At 41.7% G+C, this 20,382-nt stretch overlaps 1 protein-coding gene across 7 annotated transcripts in view; it reads right to left on the reverse strand.

Annotated features, from left to right (window-relative positions):
- The window catches only part of osbpl6 (oxysterol binding protein-like 6), a 205,293-nt gene extending 186,374 nt beyond the window's left edge, over positions 1-18,919 (reverse strand). For 5 of the 7 annotated variants that reach the window (XM_085986073.1, XM_085986071.1, XM_085986068.1 and 2 more), the window contains exon 1: positions 18,732-18,919. The gene's annotated coding sequence lies outside the window, so the exon portion shown is untranslated. Of the gene's footprint in view, positions 1-18,328; positions 18,612-18,727 lie in introns of those variants that run through there. The other 2 variants (XM_085986069.1, XM_085986070.1) reach the window with 2 other exon arrangements.
- Between the last annotated feature and the right edge of the window lie 1,463 nt (positions 18,920-20,382).

The raw sequence follows: 20,382 nt of genomic DNA on the forward strand, positions 1-20,382 counted from the left end.
AACTATATTCTGCAGCCCCTGTATACTGCAGTACCAGTAGTGACCACCCCTGTATATAAGCCTGTGAAGTAACTTTGCATAGTAGTTCCAGTTTTGTCTCCACTCAGTAAACACCTGTTATAACCAACTCCTGCAGTCCGTGTCTCAATTACACATGGACGTAACAAGAGGGAAATGGACAGGCGAAGAGGATAGGAGGGAAACAGGTTGAAGGGGATGGGCCTCGGGCCATCTGCCTTGGAGAGCAAATTAATGTGAGTAGAGTGGATGGCGTGTTCAGTTAAGGTGAGTAACAATGTAGCGAGCGGGAGTGGATGATTAAGGGGTTGCGCAAGTAATTCAAAAGGGGAAGAGGTAGGATAGCAATGGGAGTGAGGGAGTAGTAGGGAGAGGCCATGAGAATGCAAAAAGGTAGGGGACACGATAGGAGCAAGGGGATGCATGTGTGATGGGTTCCCCACTATACGACAGACTATAATTTGTTATCTGACCGGCCAAATACTTAATTGTAAAGTCTATGCATCATAGAAACATAGAAGATAGGAGCAGGAGTAGGCCCTTCGAGCCTGTTCCGCCATTTAATGAGATCATGGCTGATCATCCAAATTCAGTACCCTGTCCCTGCTTTCTCCCCATATCCCTTGATCCCTTTAGCCTTAAGAAATATATCTAACTCCTTCTTGAATATATTTAATAAGTTGGCCTCAACTGCCTTCTGTGGTAGAGAATTCCACAGGTTCACCACTCTCTGGGTGAAGAAATTCCTCCTCATCTCAGTCCTAAATGGCTTACCCCTTATCCTTAGACCGTGACCCCTGGTTCTGGACTCCCCCGCCATCGGGAACATCCTTCCTGCATCTAGTCTGTCTAGTCCTGTTAGAATTTTATAAGTTTCAATGAGATCCCCTCTCATTCTTCTAAACTCATGAATATAAGCCTAATCGACCCAATCTCTCTTCATACGTCATTCCTGCCATCCCAGGTGTCAATGTGGTGAATCTTCACTGCACTCCCTCCATGACAAGAACATCTCTTCTCAGATAAGGCGGCCAAAACTGCACACAATACTCAAGGTGTGGTCTCACCAAGGCCCTGTACAACTGCAGCAAGACATCCTTGATCCTGCACTCTAATCCTCTCGCTATGAAGGCCAACATACCATTTGCCACCTTAACCACCTGCATGCTTACCTTCAGCGACTGGTGCACAAGGACACCCAGGTCTCGTTGCACTTCCCCTTTTCCCCAATCTATTGCTGTTCAGATAATAATCTGTCTTCCCGTTTTTGCCACCAAAGTGGATAACGTCGCATTTATCCACATTGGGCAGATACATGGCAGATGCAGTATAATCACCCAACCTGTCCAAATCATACTGGAGTTTCTCTGCATCCTCCTCACAGCACACATGCCCACCCAGCTTCGTCTCGTCTGCAAACTTGGAGATATTACATCTAGTTCCCTCGTCTAGATCATTTATATATATTGTGAATAGTTGGGGTCCTAGCACCGATCCCTGCGGTACCCCACTAGTCACTGCCTGCCACTCGGAAAAAGACCCATTTATTCCAACTCTTTGCTTCCTGTCTGCCAACCAGTTCTCTATGCAAGTCAGTACCTTACCCCCAATCCCATGTGCTTTACCTTTGCACGCCAATCTCTTATGCGGGGACTTATCGAAAGCCTTCCGAAAGTCCAAATACACCACATCCACTGGTTCTCCCTTATCTATTCTACCAGGTACATCCTCAAAAACTTCCAGTAGTCAAGCATGATTTACCTTTTGTAAATCCATGTTGACTTTGTCCGATCCTGTCACTGTTTTCCAAGTGCTCTGCTATTACATCTTTTATAATGGACTCTAGCATTTTCCCCACTACCGATGTCAAGCTTACCGGTCTATAATTCCCTGTTTTCTCTCTACCACCTTTTTTTAAATAGTGGGGTTACATTAGCTACCCTCCAATACATGGGAACTATTCCAGAGTCTATAGAATTTTGGAAGATGACCAGCAATGCATCTACTATTTCTAGGGCCACTTCTTTAAGTACACTAGGATGTAGATTATCAGGCCCTGGGGATTTATCGGCCTTCAATGCAGTCAATTTCCCCAACACCATTTCCCTACAAATACTGATTTCATTCAATTCCTCCCTCTCATTAGACCCTATGTTCCCCGACATCTCTGGAAGGTTATTTGTGTCCTCCTTTGTGAAGACAGAACCAAAGTATGTATTTAATTGGTCTGCTATTTCTTTGTTCCCCATTATAAATTCCCCTGATTCTGACTGCAAGGGACCTACACTTGACTTCACCAATCTTTTTCTCTTCACATATCTATACAAGCTTTTACAGTCAGTTTTTATGTTCCCTGCAAGCTTACACTCAGATTCTATTTCCTCCCTCTTAATTAATCCCTTTGTCCTGCTTTGCTGAATCCTAAACTGCTCCCAATCCTCAGTTTTGCTGCTTTTTCTGGTCAATTTATATGTCCTCTCCTTGGATCTTATGCTATCCCTAATTTCCCTTGTTAGCCATGGTTGAGTCACCTTTTTTGTTTTACTTTTATGCCAAACAGGGATGAACAAATTCTGTAGTTCATCCATGCGATCTTTAAATGTTTGCCATTGCCTGTCCACCGTCAAATCTTTAAGTAACGTTCCCCAATCCATCATAGCCAACTCGCGCCTCATACCATCATAGTTTCCTTTGTTTAAATTCAGGACCCTTGTCTGAGTCAAACACTTCACTCTCCATCTTAATGAAGAATTCTATCATATTATGATCGCTCCTCCTTACGGGGCCTCGCACAAGATTGCTAATTAATCCTCTCTCATTACATAATACCCAGTCTAAGATGGCCTGATCTCTAGTTGGTTCCTCGACATATTGGTCCAGGAAACCATCCCTATACACTCTAGGAATTCCTCCTCCACAGTATTGTTACTAATTTGGTTAGCCCAATCTATATGTAGATTAAAGTCACCCATGATAACTGCTGTGCCCTTATTGCATCTCTAATTTCCCATTTAATGCCATCCCCAACCTCAGCATTACTGTTTGGGGGTCTGTATACAACTCCCCTTGGTTTTTCTCAGCTCTACCCATACAGATTCCACATCAGAGCTAATATCCTTCCTTACTATTGTGTTAATCTCCTCTTTAACCAGCAATGCTACCCACCTCCGTTTCCTTTTTGCCTGTCCTTCCTGAATATTGAATACCCCTGGATGTTGAATTCCCAGCCTTGGTCACCCTGGAGCCATGTCTCTGTAATTCCAATTACATCATATCTGTTTACATCTATTTGCGCAGCTAATTCATCCACCTTATTACAAATGCTCCTCGCATTAAGACACAAAGCCTTCAGGCTTGTTTTTTTAACACTCTTAGTCCTTTTAGAATATTATTTACTGTAGCCCAGTTTGATTTACACCCTTGATTTCTCTGCCTTCCATTTTCATTTTTCTCCTTCCTGTCTTTTGTTTCTATTCTCGTTTCCCAGTCCTATGTCTCCCTGCACAGGTTCCCAACCCCCTGCCATTTTAGTTTAAACCCTCCCCAACAGCACTAGCAAACACTCCCCCGAGGACATCGGTCCTGGTCCCGCCCAGGTGCAAACTGTCCAGTTTGTACTGGTCCCACCTCCCCCAGAACCGGTTCCAATGTCCCAGGAATTTGAATCCCTCCCCCTTGCACCATTCTTCTAGCCACGTATTCATCTGAAATATCCTTCTATTTCTACTCTGACTAGCACGTGGCACTGGTAGCAATCCTGAGATTCCAACTTTGAGGTCCTATTTTTTAATTTACCCCCTAACTCCCTATATTCAGCTTTTAGGACCTTGTCCTGTTTTTTTAACCTATATCATTGGTACCTATATGCACCACGACAACTGGTTGTTCACACTCCCCCTACAGAATGCCCTGCAGCCGCCCCGAGACATCCTTGACCCTTGCACCAAGGAGGCAATATACCATCCTGGAGTCTCGTTTGCAGCCGCAGAAACGCCTATCTATTCCCCTTACAATAGAATCCCCTATCACTATAGCTCTCTGTCTTTTTCCTCCTGTCCTGTGCAGCAGAACCACCCATGATGCCAGGAAGTTGGCTGCTGCTGCCTTCCCCCGATAAGCCATCTCCCTCAACAATAGCCAAAGTGGTATATCTGTTTGAGAGGGGGATGGCCACAGGGGACCCCTGCACTACCTGCCTGCTGGTCACCCATTCCCTTCCTGCCTGTGCAGCCTTTACCTGCGGTGTGACCAACTCCCTAAACGTGCTATCCACGATGTCCTCAGCATCACGAATGCTCCAGTATGTATCCATTCGCAGCTCCAGTGCCGCAATGAGGTATGTCAGTAGCTGCAGCTGGATACACTTCCCGCACACATGGTCATCAGGGACACAGTAGGTGTCCCTGATTTTCCCACATAGCGCAGGACGAACTCATCAGGTCAAGTAAACTATTGACACCTAGTAGGTTTGACCACAAGATTACACAAAGTAAGGATGGAGAAAATCCACTGGATAATGCAGCCCTCAGTGGCTCCTTTCCCAGCCACTCACCACCTCCCACCCAGAAGAAAAGGAGAAAAAAAGAGAGACAGGAGCAAAAGAGGATTGAGAGAAGAGAAAAGTTAAGGAGAGAGCAGAAGAGAAAAAAAAGACAGAAGAGGCAAGACAAGACAAAAGAGAAACAGTAATATGAAGGCAACAGCAACATGCAAGAGCAGGACCATATTCGCTGAATGACCATGTGCAAGGTCATGGGAGATCATATCCGCAAATACATACAACTGCATTGTAGTAATTTTAATAAATCTAACATTGAGGCTGCTCTTCTAGTTGGAGATTTTTCAGCCTAATGTTCTGTCTGCTGATTTAAATGAACAATGGCTACAAAGAAAGATTTTCTAACTACAGTTCCTTTTATGAAGCCAATGCTTCTTTACTTGATTTTGACATCATCTTAACCAAAACTTAGTTTATTAGCTCCGGATCATTTGAACCAAGTTTCATCCACTTGCCTTTTTGCCCTATATGATGAGACATACCACAGTCAGCTGGATGTTAAGTACTTGCTTTGACAGTTGATTATTTATCAATGCAAGTGTAAAACACACTGCAAGAATCAGTCATGTAGAATGTCTGCAGCGATGAACAGCTTTGCATTTTGTTCAATCTCATTAGTAGAGTACTTATTCCAATAGATTGCTGGGGTAGTTTCCAAGCAGTTCTAGCAGAAGATTGCCATATAAAAAGCCCAAAGCAATGCACCGTGCAAAAGGATTTATTTTTAAAAACCTTTACACTTACAATTTCATTAAGTCATAGAATTTGGATTAATCTCAAGTAGCATTATATTGCCTTCCCAGGTTTAGACTTCATATATTGACATTTAATGTTATATTTAGCTCTGTGCTGTTGGCTTGCTGTAGTTTGTGTTGATCCTGGGCAGGTTGACAAAGTTATCAAATAGTCAAGGTCAGGAAGGTTTATGGTATTCACTCATGGTATGCCTAGAACTGTATTGCTAAAGGCATTTTAAAACACCCAGGCCACGATTTTGCCGGTGCTCAGAGTGCAGGTTCGGAGGCGAGTCAGCTGTCAAAAATCGAAATGATTGACAGCGGGTTGGGAACCCGCTCCGAACTCGCTGCCATGTAAGTTTCCAAAGTGTCAGGTCTGCGATTGCAGAACAGACCCGACACCAAGTGGCGGGGGAGACATTTAAGATAGTTAAATGCTTATTAACTACTATTTTGCCAGTCTATTTCTATTTTCCCACTTTTGTAACGGGGTTCACGTCAGGTTCTCTATGTCTCCCCAGTGCTGTGAATAGGTGACAGCTGCAAAAGCGGTATGAAAGCTACCATTTCACAGCTGGTCACTTTCCAATGTCAGAAGCTTGAGCCTTCAGGACTTGGAAGACACTTTTGAGCTTTATGCAGTTTGGAAGTGTTTGGAGTAAACTCTCGATCCACTGTCACCGCCTTGGAGCAAGCTCTCTCACCACTGACAGATCGTTTCCGTCATCTCAATTTCAGCTGCCATCTATTCCAGCAACATCAGTGCCCTTGAAAAAATCTCACCTTGGTCCTCTGAATCCCTCCATGATCAGCCCCAACACCAACATCACTAACAACACCAACCTTCTCCGCAATCACCTGATGCTGCACAGGAAAACATTGCTGCCGGGGAGGCCAGCGATGGCATCACCATGGCCAGATTTACTTCACTTGACGCTGTACACCCTGGCTGCCACATGATATGCCAGGTTGACACCACCCCACACCATAAAGCAACCCTACAATGTCCAAGCCATTTCTTTCACAGTCATCACAATTGGGGGGGGGGGGGGGGGGGCAGAAAGCTATGTCTCAACATTCACTGGAACTCACCAAGACACTTCCAAAGCTGACGATAGATTTGTCAAATAAGGTAAAGTGCTGAAAATATAGATTTAAATGTATGACAACAGAAACTTCACATGTACATTGGCTAAACCACCCAGGTGCCTACCCTCGTGTGTTGTTAGTTGGTATGATTGGACTATGATGAGGGGGAGTGTGAGGGGTGGCTAATGAGATGGGGATGTGATAATGTAGATAGAGACAGTTGGGTGGAGGTGCAAGGTAAGTTGGTGTAAGGATGTGCAGGAGTAGGGTAGGGAAGGCAGAGTTATGGGGATGTGATGAGTGGCACAGCGGGATGAGGTTGAGTGTGGCTTGGCAGTAACGTTTCGTGATCTGCTCAGATCATTGGTTTGTGCCACTGCAGCCTGGTCCTGTGGCCTCCTGTGCAATGTGCAAACAGGCTGCGTTGATCTCCTGGGGAGGTCTCTTTCGCCTAGGAGAAGGGAAGAGAACCTCCCTGCGTGCTATGATTCCCTCCATAAACATAAGCAGGACTGTCAAGATCACTTTGGCCATGGCCCCTTTAAGGAAACTGGCTGGTGACGCATCAAATGACATCATCAGACCCGCTTCCTATTAATTTTGGCCGGGAACCTCGCAGGGCGGGCTTAACAAGCCCAATCAACAAAAAAGCGCTTGGAGAGTGCGGGCTGCAGTAGGCAGCGGGCTGGGACCGCGACACCCACCCCGGCCGGCAAAATCACGGCCCCAGTCATTTCAATTTAGTCAAAATGTTAAAAGGATATGGATAGATGCTTTATACTGTAGAAACCTTATAACACATGGTAGCTGTATCAAGTGCCATCAAAAAAGTATTTCATGTCCTACAGAAAATGTGAAAGAAAGAATTAATGTGCAAGAATTAATGTGCATCCAAGATCATGCCCATGTAAAATGGGGGAAAAGTAAGAGAAATGATCCTAAGTCAATCTGGACTGAAAATGTTGGCCCGGAATTTGCAGTCAGCAGTGAAGTGACCGTGTTCACTGCTGGTCCCGAAGTACGCTTCGCACAAGGATCTCACAATCCCGGTGCCGAGACTTCAGGTTTTCCGACCTTCAATTTAAATCAACGAACTGTAGTGGGGATCCCCACGTTCGAACTGCTGTGACGTCAACCGGCTGTCTAGGCTACCAATCAAAATGCAGAATTCTCACAGACAGCAAACAAGAAAGCTCTTTAACTAACTATTTTTTTTAAATTAGAATTTTAAGACCAAAAGAAGGATTGGGGCTCTCACATGGGGAAAAGGCAATCCTGAAATAAAGATTTTTTTAAATGTTTTGAAAAGTTTCTTAAATTATAATTTTTTATTAATAAAGGACAAATTTCACACTACACAAATTTAAAATTAGTTTTCCAGACCCTTAACATTTGTTTAGCAGTAATAACACTGTCAAAACCCCAGTTACACCCAATCTCTTTGGGTCTAACTTTCAGTGGGGAATTTAACAGCGTATTTACTGCAGAAGAGCTGAAGTTTTCCTGGGTGGCTGATTACACAGATTGCTGGGGGGGGGGGGGGGGGGGGGGTGGAGGAACACAGCACAGCACAGCCTGTTTCGGAGCTGTCAATGACTGACCACAAGTTTGGGATTTCTGCATGCGCCTGCATCAAATCCCGAAGTTGCGGTCAGTTTCAAAGGCAGAATGAACGGTTCGCCATCATTCCGACCACAAATTCCAGGCTGTTAAGTTTAAGCAAGAAGTGACCTCATGTAATAAGTAACACTGTACTCAAAAATTATTTTCTACATAGAAAGATGTTTTTAAAAAAAAATAAGGCTCAACCGCAAGCAATCTCCACTGCATAAACATAGTTTTGATCTCCTCACTCACATTTTAAAAAACAAGTAAAGTTACAGTCATAGTTATACAGCACAGAAAGAGGCCCTTCGGCCCATCGTGTCCGCGCCGGCCATCAAGCCCTGTCTATTCTAATCCCATTTTCCAGCACTTGGTCCGATAGAGTCATAGTTCTTTCAAATATTCTTTTACAAAAATATTCAAAACTAGCTTTCATAAAACTAATTGACAGAGGGTTAGCACAGTACCCTCTTACTTCTAGACTTGGAATCAAAGTCAGCCCAAACTGATACGGCGAACATTTCCTAAATGTAAAAGCCTCCTGTGAAATGAGGATGGGCAGTATTAACCCTTAATGTGTATGAGCCAACAGCATTAAACTGGCAATCTTGCTCAGAAACTATAAAGGTGGCTGCTGTGGGAATTAGAAAATTTACAAGTGATTTGGTTGTGGAAGCGAAGATGTTCCGAGTTTGTTAAAGAGCACTAATTAGCCAGACTACAGACTGTGGAGCTTTGCTCTGCGTTATGGATAGGATCTCACTATCCTGACATGGTAATTCTCAATACTGCCATTGGTTCTGATAAAATGTCAAGTATTGATATCATTCACGTTAAATGAGCACAAAAAGTACCTTAGAGCTATAAACTCCCTGGCCTTTCCTAAAGACAAGAGATAGTATAGCTTAATAAAACAAAAAGGAAATATATTTAAGGCTCTACAGCCGGATTGTCATTTATGGATTTGAACTGTTCTCAATGATTTAACTGAAGTAAGAATACAGTAATTATCTTATCACTATTTTCACAATGTTGCAAGGATTGTCATTTATCAAAGATGGGGATTTTGTGATTATTTATTTCTGTGTTAAAAATCTTTACTTGTTGCAGCCACAGAATCAAGTGTTCAGTCATCATCAATACTCAATGATATGAATTATGTCGTGCAATCAGGTTGACTCTCATTCCAATGCTTTTCCAAAAAAAAACTATCACATTCCATCCGCTGTGTAAAGTAGTTAAAGCTAAACTGTATGGTCACCTTTGATCCTCTAAATTTGAGCCCATGTCCCCTGACTCATGAACATATCACCAGTGTCCAATTTATCCGATTCCCTCAAGAACTTTGTGGTGAAGAGAAAGCTTAGGAAGATATCAATTAACAGTCCCAGCCTCTTTAACCTCTTCTCTTAGCTCAGATACCTGAAACTAGGCATCACTGATTGCCCTTTTCCAGAATACGTCCAGTGCCTGGATATATTTGCACTACACACTACTCCAGGTGTGGCCCTACCGGTACCTTGTACACAGTCATTATCATCTCCAAGGATTAGTGCTCTGTCCACCTTGCTATACATCCCAAGATCCAGTTAGCTTTCCTTACTGCTGCTACACATTATGCCAATGGTGTCAGTGAGTTATCCACCAATATCCCCGAATCACTCTCCTATATGGTGTCCTGTAGCCAAGAGTCATTTAATTTATATTCTCAGTTTATTTCACTTCTGTAGTTTCATTACTTTGAATTTGTTCACATGAAATACCATTTGCTAGGGTCTCAAATCATAAATGCTCTGGAAGGAGGAGTACTTTGATGACCTAGATTATTAAGTGGAGAGGCTAAGGAATGGCAGATAGATTTTAACACAGATAAATGTACGGCTACGCACCTTGGAACAGGAAAAATAAAAAGTGCACCGAAAGAAGGAAGCTTATTTTGCAAAAAAAGTGGAAAAGGAATGGTGTTTTAATGAGATTACTATTACTGAAAGGATCAAGTCAAGTGAAGATGTCATCAATAAAGGGTAACCAAATGCTGGAGTAGATGACTAGCAGAAAACAAGTCATTCATAGAAATTACAATATGGAAACGGACCATTCTGCCCAACCAGCCCATGTTGATATTTATCCACCACCCCAGCATGTGCCCACCCTGTTCTCATATCCTTCTGTCCCCCTAATGCAAGTCATTAGTAAGGCCACATTTGAAATATGTGCAGTTTTGAAGAGTATTATTGCATAAATAAGGATTCAAGAACTACAGGGATGATGCCTGTGGTTAGACCCACACAGCTTAAATAAGAAATGGCTGCAAGGAGACATGATCCACTTTTTTAAAACGCCCGAGAGGTATTGGTGTTACAGATGCAAACAGATTATTTAATTTGAAGTCTGAGCTCAGAAACAGAAGCCAAGAGAATATTAACAAGACTGAAATAAGATTTTGAATCATAAGGATTTTCCCCACCCTTCCAAAGTCACAGATATGTAGAATAGGCTGCCAAATATATAGAAAAAATCTTGTCAACTAATATCCTTTAAAATGAATGAGACAAATGTCTGGTTAAGACATTTTCTGAACTACTGGGAGGGTGTTCCAGAGTTTGGGAGGTGTCTTGGGGAAAGGAAAGTAAGTCCGATAAACTTTTCCTTCAGATCTAGGTGAGGTAGAGGAACAAAGATCTGGGAGTACAAATACACAAATTGCTAAAAGTAGCGTCACAGGTTAGCAAGGCCATAAAAAAGCAAACTAAGCACTAGGGTATATTTCTAGAGGGATAGAATTGAAAAAGTAGGGAAGTTATGCTAAACCTGTAACGAACCTTGGTTAGACCACACTTGGAGTATTGCATGTAGTTCTGATCGCCATATTATAAAAAGGATATAGAGGCACTGGAGAGGGTGCAGAGAACATTTACAAGGATGATACCAGAAATGCGAGGGTATACACATCAGGAAAGGATGAACAGGCTGGGTCTCTTTTCTCTTGAAAAAAGGCTGAGGGGTGACCTAATAGAGGTCTTTAAAATTATGAAAGGTTTTGATAGAGTAGACACAGAGTGTGTGTTTCCACTTGTGGGGAAGAGCATAACTAGAGGCCATCAATATAAGATAATCACCAAGAAATCCAATAGGGAATTCAGAAGAAACTTCTTTACCCAAAGAGTGGTGAGATTGTGGAACTTGCTACCACAGGGAGTGGTTGAAGTGAAAAGTAGAGATGCATTTAAGGGGAGGCTAGACAAGCATATGAGGGAGAAGGAAACATAGGGTTATGCTGATAGATTTAGAGGAGGAAAGATGGGAGGAGGCGTGAGTGGAGCATAAACGCTGGCATGGACTGGTTGGGCCGAATGGCTTGTTTCTGTGCCGTATATCCTATGTATGTAATCCACTGAATCAGACTGTTCACACCATTGGCATCATGTTCAAACTGGAGCTTAATTTACGACCTCATATCCTCTCTATCACAAAGACCACCTACTTCCACCTCCATAACACTGCCTGCTGCACCCCTACCTCAGCCTGAGTCTTCATGGTTGTCTTCCTCAATGCCACACTCAATTACCCCTAGTACTCACTGCCAACCTCCCATCCTCCACCATTCATAAACTCCAGCTCATCCAACTCTGCTTTTCATTTTCTATCCTGCACCAAGTCCCACTCGATCATCTAATTCTCCCTGTCCTCACTGACCTACAATGGGTGTAAATTTTAAATTCTTCTCCTCGACATTAAATCCCTCCATGTCATTAACCCCATCACCACCAACCCCCATCTTCATAACCTCCTTCAGCCCTAACTCCCCCCAGCTCTTTGTTTCCCCGACTCCAGATTACCTTAGCAGCCACGCATTTAGCTGCCTAAGTTCCACTATCCGGAACTCCCCCTCCACTTCCTTTATTGCCTTAAAGACCCTCCTTAAATCCCACATCTTCAACCAAGCTTTTGGTCACCCCTCTTCATCTTTGCATCTTGTTTTCCTCAGACCTCTTGTGTTAAAGGCACTATAACAAGTACCAATTGTTGCAAAAATGCACACACCCACACAAAAGGCCATTCACCCTCCAATACTTGAAGACAAGTAAAGGGTACATTTCAGATTTCAAAGATTCATAATTCTCATCCTCTGCAAGAGCAGCGTAACCAGTGTCTGAAATCCTATCTGCGAATTTTGAGATCTTAACACTGAATGTGCTCAGGAATGGGTAAGCACAGGGTTAAGGACTTTTCTGTTCTTCCCCACCTCAGGACACTAATCATACTGTAGTCTTAGGCCTAGGCCAGTTACCAGCTCTAAACCAGCTACTAGGAATAAGCAAAAGCAGCCTGGGGGACCTCACTCTCCAATCTTCCTCCTCTCCCAATGGGGAAGTGGCTGGCTTCAGTGTAATAATGGCACAAGGGAGTTTCAAAAATCAAGAATGCAGGGAATGATAGACCTGAAACCATGTTATAACCCGAGGTATCATGCATTAGAACACCAATATGTTAATATTGATAGACAGAAAGCACTTGTATTAAAATACATAAATTTGGTACAACATTCAAAACCGTATCACCGAAATCTATGAAAAAAGAACATTACAAAAGAACCGGTTTGTTTAGGTGTTTTGAAAGTTGTTCTTATAAAATGCTGATGGAACCTTTTGAAGGGATCAAATCCCTCTAGGTTTCCTCCTCCATTCCTTCTCAATATCCAGCTCCTCCTGGACCATGCACCTCCAGCCCAAAAGGCAATTTACAACCGGCTTACAGGCATCCATTAATACCAATTTTAATCAGGCAGCTAGTAGATATACTGCACTGGCCTGGTAATACCTTTTTCCCTCTCATTTGTGCAGCAAGACACAAAGCTACCCAGGCACCTCCCTGTAGTACCACAGCTGAAACCTAAAACTCTACAGAGTAGGAAACCAACCTGCAGTCCTGCGTCTATGTTGCAACACTGTCCAAAAGCTGTTTGTGTTCATTCTCAAAATCAGCAGGGATTTTGTCTAGTATTAAGACTTTAGGATTTTATTTGTTTTCCTCCTCCAATTTTCTTCCCTGCTTCCCTGAAGGCACCTTGCTAGGACATAGTTCCACAGATGGCAAACTCCCTCTGATAATTTGCCCAAGTGACCAGTACTTGTGCAGACTCTTCAGCTATGGAGGGGAGGATATCACAGGCAAGCCTGATTCTGTCCTCACCCAACGTCCAAACCTACCTTGGCTGATGTTTCTTTCTTTAGCCCAGAGGCTCTGCAACCAATTACAGCAGCTCTACAACTGCCCTATGTGAGAATAGTTAACTCAGCACAAACCAGGGACTGAACCTGCGACTTCCCTGCTCTGTATGGCCCAGAGGCAGTGTCATTATCTGTAAATCATCTGGCAGGTCAATCGTAAACGTTCAAACAAATTTGAAAAATAAACTGTTCAGGATGGACCGGTAAGTGTAACGAGCCAAGACAGAAGGAAGGATTTTTTTTTTGACATATCTCAGATACAGTTTAAAAACAAAATTTACAATAGAAATTGATGATAGACTTTCCGTATCCGCCAAAACACTGGTTACACCAGAGTTTTGTCTACATGGAAGTTGGGAATGTTCACTGAGCTTGTCAGCATATAGTCTAAACCAAAGACAAGAATTAACAGCCCATCTCCTCAGGGAGATTTGGCAGGAAAAGCAGAAGATCTGTATCAATCTTTACATGCCAACATGGAAAATTGGCAAAAGCTGTCCAACAGCTTCAAAAAAGCTGACAATTGAAAAACAGTCCTGAATATAGGCCTATGGCATTGTAGATAGACTGAAATTGCACTGGAGCACAGGCATGCCCAACATTCTATCACTTGAATAGCAGAAGAATGTTAGAAAATATCAATTTTTCCTTCATTTTTTGCAGAGAAATTGCAAGCTATTATGGATAAGTATTGGTGCTCTGTGCCACAGTGACAAGGAGACACACTTTTTCTCCTCAGTTCATTATTCTCCTCCCTCTGCATCCTCCAAATTAACGCTAGGGCCCCGTATGCCCCCCCACCATTCAAACTGGCACCCTTCTCCTCCTCCCCCATTTTATACTAGCACTCTCCTTTCTATTCAACGCAGTCTTTTCTTTCTCTTGAGCCAGTCAAGGTGGTACTCGTGCTCCCTTGCCTGGTTCACGCTGCCACTCTTCTTTCTCTTGTCCCCAGTTCAAACTGAAGCTCACCTTTTGCCCCAGTTCACATAAGCACTCTCTTTCCTCTCCCCCACCATTCAGGCCGACACTTATCTGACAATTTTTGCCCACAGCGGCATTCAATCCGCTGCAACAGCAACAGGAGATAGAAGACGAAAGCAGTACTAATTTTCATTTGCGAACACAAACAGACAATGCCCCAAAAACGCTGATGCCCATGTGAAATGCAGAGCATTGGTAAGTATGTCTGTACATGCATACATGTCAAAAAGCCAAGCAAGTGGAACTTACAGGAGTCTATCAAACTCCAGACTCTCCTAAACTCTACAAAGAAGTCACAACTCATATGACAGAATACATATCAGACTATGGGGAAAAAAATCAGAATTGGAAAATGTTCTATTGTAATTACAAATTAGTCTTTCATTGAGGTTTAATGATACAATGATTTGCATTTATATAGCGCCTTTAACGTAGTAAAACATCCCAAGGCACTTAAAAAGCTTTAGAAAGCTTGAATCAAGAAAACAACATTCAGCCCATCCTTTCATAATCTATGTATGATTATCTCAATCATGGACTTTGTTCTACCAGTCAGATCCCTATTAGTTTTCCTAACACACAAACAGATACGTTAATAGCTCTACAACTATCAATCCCTTTTCTTGATAGCTATTGACCGGTTCCTTCTTAAAGATGGCCTCCAAATATCCCCACAGAAAAGATTGGGAAGCACTCCATCTTCTCTTTATTCTGAAATAAAATTTTTATAATGTTCTGTTAATAAGATAGAAGCTCTTTCAAGGCTCATAACATCTACTTTGCTATGAGGCACTGACATGCATCAATCACACTTTTACAAATGGAAACAATCCCTGCATTTTGAGGCTAAAATTAGTAACAACATATACAGTATTGTGGGTAACTTTGATTTGTATTGCAGGTTAGATTTTTAGAATTTTATGCTCAATAAAAATTTGCGAGGATCTGAAGTCCTTTTAGATGTAAGCTATGCAACACACGTCATTTATCTACATCAACGTGCCTAAATAGTCCAGAAATTTCACTAAATATTCATCCCTGGAAAAGTAAACGAACTACTCACTTAAACTGCTAATCTGAGCAAACTAGTAAGCATTGAATCAATCATTTCATCAGCCAAAGTTGATTTTTCAGACACTGCAAGTTACTTGGTTAGATGAAGTTGCACGACAGAACTTTCAGGCTAGGTGCAGACATCAAAACCATTCTAAAAGCAGCTAGATAGTCAGCACCAGGGACATTTCAAAATGTTTACAAGAAAATAAAGAGTTCAAAACTTGCTAAAATGGCAACTAATTATTAAGAGTCTCATTTCCACATTTAGAAAGATGCGCTGATTGTTAGCTGAGGTAACTGTCACCTATACCTTTTTGTTATTGATCTAATTTGAAATATATGTATCCAACGTGAATATCAAACTTCCCAGTCCTTACTCAGGATCTCTACTGCATGACAATTATATTGGGAAACCTTCAGCAAAATTCTGATTTCAAAATAATTTATGTAAAGAAACTGTTCAAACGTTGTTAGTTTGAAAAAAACGTTGATAAATACAAAAATACATAAGAAGCCGAAGAAATACTAAGCAATGAACTTGCATTGCAATTTTTAATTGTATTTGCAAAAATAGCTCAATCTAAGTTTGAAGTCTTGTTGTTTATGCTTATGAAACAGAAACATCTATTGATCTAATGAAAAGTCTTGCAGCATCCATTGCATTACACCTTTCACACCCAAAGTGTAACTTCAGTTTTTTTCCCCCCCATTATTTTATTCAGTTTAAATAAAAAATGTTGAGCTAATGATGTTTGAGTTTTTCTGTATTGCTGAAGGGGATTTGATGTTTCCATTTCTGCCCTGGGCATGTTTATGAAAGACTTTGATACTGACCTTGGACACTGCAGCCAGAGAGTTAGGCCTACACAGTGGTGAAAGGCCACTTGATCACTGGTGATTCCATAGGCAGTGCTACACTAAAAGCATCACCAAGAACTATAAATCCACATGGGAAGTACAAAAAGGGGGGGGGGGGGAATAACCTTTATGATCATGTAAATAACTGAGAAAGGAATTGGGGAGGAGGGAATTGGGGAGCAAAGAGGGAAAAATAAACAAGTACCAGCACCTTGAGCAAATACTGCAAATCCACCATTATAGGTACAGCAAAAATAACTATCATGCAAATAACTTGGAGTTAAAATTTTGGGGTGGAAATTCAAAGTTAGTTTCATTTAAAGCCAGTTTTATAAAACAATATGCAACTAGTATCATAAGTATATCCGAGGCCTGTATGTTTCAGGAATAATGTGTGCAATATTTTTACCTTAAAACCAGTCATAGAATGACACAGCATAGAAGGTGGCCATTCGGACAATTGTGCCTGTGTCGGTTGTTTGGAAGAGCTATCCAATTAGTCCCACTCCCCTGCTCTTTCCCATAGCCCTGCACATTTTTTCCCTTTATCCAATTCCATTTTAAAGGTTGCTATTGAATCTGCTTCCACCACCCTTTCAGGCAGTGCATTCCAGATCATAACAAATCGCTGCGTAATTTTTTTCCCCTCATGTCACCTCTGGTTCTTTTGCCAATTATCTTAAATCTGTGTCCTCTGGTTACTGACCCTTCTGCCACTGGAAACAGTTTCTGCTTATTTACTCTATCAAAACACTTCATGATTTTGAACACCTCTATCAAATCTCTTCTTAACCTTCTCTGCTCTAAGGAGTAACCCCAGCTTCTCCAGTCTCTTCACACAACTGAAGCCCCTCATCCATTCTAGTAAATCTCTTGGCCACAATATTCCAGCTCGGGCCTAATCAGTGTTTTTATAAAGTTTTAGCATAACCTCCTTGCTTTTGTATTCTATGTCTCTAATTATAAAGCCAGGGATCCCATATGCTTTTTTAAAACCCTTCTCAACTTGTCCTGCCACCTTCCAAGATTTGTGAACACCCCCCCACCCGAGATCTCTCAGTTCCTGCACACCATTTAAAATTGTACAATTTAGTTTATATTGCCTCTCCTCATTCTTCCTGCCAAAATGTATCACTTCAAGCTTCTCTGCATTAAATTTTATCTGCCATGTGTCTGCCCATTTCACCAATCTATGTCCTCCTGAAATCTATTACTATCCTCTTCCTTGATAAACTACATTTCCGAGTTTTGTCTCATCTGCAAATTTTGCAATTATGCCCTGTATACCCAAGTCCAGGTCATTGACATATATAAAAAAAGTGGCCTCAATACCGACCCCTGTGGAATGCACATATTAGTGTATTGCTTCAGTAAATGTGATGCATTAAAGCAAAGAGTGAATTGCTATCGTATTTAGGCAACACGAGAATGTGGTAGACATTAGAAATTGCACCGCAGGTCCTGAATTACCTGTGAGCAATGCCACAGGAGAGCTGCTAGTAAAATAGATGATAAAAGTGCCATCTATTTCATTTTGAGCTCAAACATAACCCACGGCTTTATTGATGCAATATAAATGATTTGCTCTAAACCAATCGTCAAATGTTTATCATCGTAAAGGTACTTTCTCTGAGAAAACAAATTCTTAAGTTTCAGAATTTTTTTTCATAAATAATTATTTCTAAGCAACTTTCCAATGGGTTATTTTCTGGCTCACCTTCAGGACTCAAAAAAGATCTTATTAGGACATTTTTTTTTACATGATGACATCACATCACATGCCACATCAAAGTCACTGCTTAGCTAAAATTTCAAATAAGTGAATTCTGAAAAAATTGGATTAAAGTAAGAGAATAACCAGATTTGTGACTCTGTTCTGAAAAATATTTATTCACAATTTAGGTATGAACTTAATGTCCTCACTTTGCATAATATGCCTTCCGGATGTTTGAGATTTGACTTTTCTACCATTTTGCTATGGGGGACAATATAAAGAATTAAGAAGTCTAGCTTTGCAAAACCATAAGATTCCCTTTGAATTTAAATTGTTTACTTATTTCTCACAAACTTGTAAAACTGTGTAAATATGTAAATAATATTTCACTTTTCACAGACTTAATGACATTTTAAGAACATTTTCAATGGCTTTACATTCAGTGTGATTCAGAAAAAATAGTTCATACAAGAAATACCTTAGTGGTTAGATTATGTATCGTAGGTGTACATATAGAACAGTACTTGCTTTCATCACAATGCTAGTCTCTTATCCTCCAAAGTATTTCGCATTTAACCTGTCTTTACAGTATCTGCATTGCTGTCTCTGGTCCTTTCTTGGTTTTGCTGTATCCAGCATCCTAGTTGCAGTCTACCGTAACCTTTGCATTCACCTTGCTCTGCGGTTTTACACAACGTAGATGGAAACTTTCCGGCATGCAATCTGCCTTTGCACCAGTCAAACAATAGACATTAAGTTTACAATAACAACTGGCAATCAAATGCCATTTTATGAAGCAATACAGGCCACACACAACACATTGTGGAAACCTCAACCGGCTGTGTCGCCTGTAGCTCCAGTGCCATTAGAAACGCACCTACCACACAAGCCCCTGGGACAGATGTTGATTCTTCCCCCCAATGCACCACACGGTTCAATCAACGGCACGGCTGCATTTACCGGGCTTCTATTTTTTTCTGACTGGAAACGCCTGTCAATCGGCGCACAGCTCCGTACTATCCGTGAGCTCTGATGTGCTGCAATCCACCCACCCACTCCTCCCTGCAGTGAAAGTAAAGGACTGGAGCTGGCATACACCACAGGACTGGATTACAGCACATCGGATCGAACTGAACTCGGCTCCACTACAGCGGAGTGGATCGGATTGGACTGGATTAGCATGGATAGTCACATGCCAAATCTGAGATTTGATGAGATTTTTCTAGTTTTAGGTTGTTCTCGGAAATCTAAAAATAATCACTAGGCAAACAGTAGTTTCACATAGTATTTTTATCCATGTAAGTACAGCTTTGTGTTAGAACTGAATTGTTGGTACTTTTACAAACTCCAGCATTTCCAAAGGACATATACTGCCATTCCTTCATTGTCGCTGAGTCAAAATCCTAGAATGACCTACCTAACAGCATCATAGAAGCACCAGGCCAAAAGGACTGCAGCAGTTCAAGGAGAAGGCCCACCACCTTCTCAGGGCAACTAGGGGTTAAAAAAATTGCATTTATATAGCACATTTCACAACCTCAGGACATCCCAAAGCGCTTAACAGACAATGAAGTACTTATGAAGTGTAGTCCCTGTTATAATGCAGGAAATGCGTCAGCCAATTTGTGCACAGCAAGGTCCCACAAACAGCAATGAGATAATGATGAGAAAATCTGTTTTAATGATGCTGGTTGAAGGATAAATATTGGCAAGGATACCGGGGATAACTCCCCTGCGCTTCTTCGAGATAGTGCCAGGGGATCTTTTACGTCCCATTGAGGGAGCAGACGGAGCCTCGGTTTAACGTCTCATCTGAAAGACGGCACTTCCGACAGTGCAGCACTTCCTCAGTACTGCATTGGAATAACACTTGTGCGACCCAGTATCTCAAAAATAGAACATAAGGAAAAAAAAGTAACTGGAATAGACAATTGAACCCACTATTCCCAATGAAACATTTTCAATTTGCACTGTCAAGAGCTGTCCACGCATTATTCTCCGTGTAGAAATGTAAGTTGTATTAATCATTTCCTGACTCATAACACTAATTTACATTCATATAGGACACCTATGATTAATAAAAAAACATTTCTGCATCAGTTTGCAAGAGGCCTGAAGGAAAGGAGTGGTGGGGGTGGGGGAGGGTGGGGAGAAGACTGAAGGCACAATCGAAGAGGTAGATTAAACTTCCAAGAAGAGGCAACATGACAGTTTCTCCCTGAGAAAATATTCAGGCTTTGTTGATGAGTGAGTGTTTACATCCATGATTTTCTATCAATGTTGCTCTATAATCTGGTTCCCTTCCTCAAAAACGATATCCTCAAATTCATGATTGAGATATGGCCACCCACAGAGTCCCCATGCAGCTAACTTTGATATATGTAAATGAAGCTGCAGCCCCAAATTCCTCCAGGTTACACCCACAATTCACTACTCGGGCTAATTGCTCATTCTTTGGCTCAGCATCAGCAACCATTTATTCCTTACACCTCAGTGAAGTGCTTTGGGATACTTTTTTTTACTTTAAAGCTG

Source organism: Somniosus microcephalus, chromosome 4 (assembly GCF_052327205.1).
Source record: "Somniosus microcephalus isolate GS21.2 chromosome 4, FLI_Smic_1.0, whole genome shotgun sequence".
NCBI classification, from domain to species: Eukaryota; Metazoa; Chordata; class Chondrichthyes; order Squaliformes; family Somniosidae; genus Somniosus; species Somniosus microcephalus.